Below are 4,110 nucleotides of genomic sequence, written 5' to 3' on the forward strand. Positions count from 1 at the left end.
TTTTAATCAATATATTACATTTTTTAAATTTTGTTATCATCTTGTTAGTATTACAATATATTGTTAGAGATTTCTTTCAACTATATTTTGAAATATTATAATTGATTAATTTTTCAAGATATCATTTTTGGTGATTTTACATTTTCATCAGCTAGTTTTTGTCAAACATGATTTATTCATCAGCTAGTTTTTGTCAAACATGATTTATTCAACAGCTAATTTTTGTCAAACATGATTTATTCATCAGCTACCAGCTAGCTTATAAACTAATAACTAACTTATCAGTTATTAACTACCGGCTAACTTATTAGCTAGTTTGCCAAACATATCCTTAATGTTGATGTTTTATCCACCCTTTGAGTCTTTATATATGTTTCTTAGGTCCACCACAATTACTATCACTATACTTTAAATTATATATATATATATATATATATATACACACACTTACCTGGTAAATGCTTACTAGTAAAATTTAACATTATTATACTTATCGGGTAAGATTTTAATCCATCAAAACGACATTGTATGCAACAATTCATCTGGTAAGCTCTTACTGTGGTAAGAGTCATCGCCCTCACTTATCGGGTAAAACTCATGGTCCTTGTCTCGCTCTTACCGAGTAAGATTCTTAGTACTTACCATATTCATCTGTTGAGGTAATGTGACTTGATAAGCACTTAGGGGCCGTTTACTAAACACTTACCCGGTAGGTGTTTACCGGGCAAATTTCCTCACTGGACGAACATGGCAAGACCCAAGAATCTTACCTGGTAAGAGCGATGATAAGGATAGATAGTCTTACCCAATAAGTGAGGATGACGACTCTTACTCGGATAAGCACTTACCATATATATTGTTGGACATGATACCATTTTGAGATACAACAATGTTACCTAGAAAATAAAGTATAGTGTTGACTCCTAACAGTAAGCGCTTACTGGGTAAACATTTAGGTAAACAGCCCATAACTCTGATAAGTGTTTGGTAAACGGCCCCTTAAAAACTACTAAACTTGGTGTTAAGGAAACAGGTTCTTGTAGAAATCTAGTTGCATTACTAAAAGATATAACACTTAAATGGAAAGGAAGATTTTGGTTTATGGAATGGATTAATTAATACATCAAGGATCCTTTTTTGCAAAATTTGAAGAATATAAAATCTATGGTTTTTTGCTATCATTAATTCTATTTGGTATAGTAGGCATTTTAATATTTTGGATTTCATTGCTTTTCCTATAGTTATTGTATGTGTAAAAGGGAGCATGTGGTTATGTAAAAGCTGTTTTGAAAGGATGTCTCAGGTTATGTCTTGATAAATCCCAGTAAATTATGAGTATAAGAAATCAGGCCTGATAAACTTATTGGTCTTAAGTGTTGTGTACATCTGGAATCAACCCTGTGCATATGAGATATTCCACCACATCCCCCACGACCTCAACCACTATGTTACAACCCTTGTAGTTAGGATGGGTTCTTCTTTGTGGTAAAGAATCTTAGATTATTGTTTCTATGTGGTGTAACGCCAACAGGCAACAACTACCAAACAACCCCTTAAGTTGAGAGATGCATTGGTTGGGCCAGGGAAAAAAATATATCCTTATTTGTTAGCCCATAATTTTACTTATATTGAATTTTGAGGCCCAAATAAAAAATTGCTAATTAATAACCCCCAAATCATGTGACATTTATACAAATACCATAGTGATAGAAGGGTTAGATACTCAGAAAAAAGTATCAAACATCTAAGGCTTAGACATGGAAAATTACAACAGAAATCACGATCGCCGAGGGGACAAGCGTCAAAAGCCAGATATTGACTATGAACGACTTGTCTCGTTTCTGAAATTTGATAACTCGTTCTTTTCCCCATGGAATCATACGGAAGATCGCCTACCGCTTTGTAACCGTTGCGGAAAGGATAGTATGATGCAGTTTGAAAGTGGATCGTTTTTTTCTTATGATGTGAGTAATAAAGATCTGTAATCTTCTGGTTTTTAATTTTGCAGCAGTTTAACTGGTTTTTTTTTAAATTTTTTACTCATTTGGCTAGATTTTTGTTTTCCTAGATATTTCTTTTTGGGGATTTTATAATCGAGATGGACTTATGGAAGATTTTATTAGGGCATTCTATAATGAGAACATAGATCGACTAAAATTGGTGCATTTTATCAAAATTCGAAGGTGAATTTTAGTTTTAGGGTTTAGTTTTTATAATTACCCCCAAAATATAACTTCAAGGCGAAACACGTGACATCACATGTCAAAGTTAAAAGTTGACTATCCTTGACTTTTAAAGACCAATTGCATATAATCATTTGATTTTTTAATGCCAACTGCAGAAAATGACTTACAATTGACCTACCGACGAATCATAAAATGCTTCATGAGCCCTATAGGGTCATCAGCCCAGACACGTGCACACTAGTTGGGCTTGCATTTTTTTTTGTTATTTCTTGTTTTGTTATTTATATACTGTAACAATATAATATCCTTGTACTTTTAGACTGCCTTTGATAACATGAAAAATATATGTATATGTCAACAACAAAATAAAATGGTATGCATCGCCCAATACCATCTCGATCGTACAAGTGATCATCATCATATGCTTACACCCCACGAGCTGCATACTCCTTACCCATATTCATTACTGTCTGATTACACCTCATGAGTTGCATACCTCTCACGAGTTTAGTTGTTCAGTGTTACAAAGAAATTTGATCAGCTCCACAACTATCCGAAAATCCATAAAAGCCCATCTCTGACCATGTAGGCCTTTACAGTATAGACAAAATGTTTAACATTTTGCAATACATAGTCTTTTTCATATTGCAAAGTTATTACTCTTACTTGTTTAAGGTGGATTTTATGCTTACATTGAATCTCTTTTGTGACACAGATAACTTCGATCAAGAATGCAACAACTGACGATCAAACAAAGAACAAAAACTAGACAATGTTTAGTCTATGTGTTTATTTTCGTTGTCAATAAATAATATTGTCAAACATATGCAAAAGATGTTTATCCTGGATAAGTGTATGAAAGTCTTTTATCGTACTGTTGTTTATCTTTAAGTTGATGTGCATTGTGGCATGTGCATGTTGTTTATTATATGAGTTAAATGCATGAAATAACAACCTACTTTCATAAAATTTCTTATTATAGCATTCTATTTTTGTTTTTCTTTATTACAACAATGTACTTTCAAATTATTTTTCATACTTTAAAAAATCTACCCATAATAGCAGTGGGTAACCTGTTACCTTTTAAATCAGTTAACCCTTGACTTTTTTTTTTGTGTGGCTTTAATGAGGTGATATAAATGACATATCATTTTAATGACTTAACTATAATAAAAATAAAAAACTATTTTTCAAATTATTATTAGTGATTTTTTATAGCTATGATCTAAAAAAAACATTTAATTTTTTTTGACTTTTTTTTATTAAGTTGCATGCAAATTAAATATCCTAGAGTAAAATATTTCTTAAATAAATATGAAATATTATTTTTGAGATAGATTTTGTTTGTAAAAAATGTAACACTTCTTATTAATGTTGTTCAAATAATACATCTTTTAAAGTTCTCTTTAGGGGGTGTTTGGGATTGCTTATAAAAGCTGATTTTTAACTTATTTCAATCTGGCATCAGTGATAAGCTGTTTTCTGGTGTTTGGATAAAAAAAAATTGTTTATACCGGTGCCAAACCGGTAATAAGTTGTTTTTGATAAGTTAATCCTTCCTAACTTATGAAAAATTGCTTATTACCAGTTTACAATTTTAATTCTGTTTTATTTAACTCCGATTTGATACCACATAAGTTAATAAGCACTTTACAAAAAACACATAAGTTGTTTTAAATAAGCAATCCCAAACACCCCCTTAAGATGTTCACGAAATAAATTGTAATCTACAATTTTTTAATGGGGAGTGCTAATGGCACCCCTCTTAGTAGGGGGTGTTGATTGTTTGGAAATTGAACCTTCTAACATTTTTTCATAAACATCAAATCAATTAATTATATATTTATATTTTATTAATTTTGTTTTATTTTATATATTTACATTAAAAAATATATATTATTTATTATTTTTATGTTACTTTATT

Source organism: Cynara cardunculus, assembly GCF_001531365.2.
Source record: "Cynara cardunculus var. scolymus isolate 2C chromosome LG 9, CcrdV1, whole genome shotgun sequence".
Lineage (NCBI taxonomy): Eukaryota > Viridiplantae > Streptophyta > Magnoliopsida > Asterales > Asteraceae > Cynara > Cynara cardunculus.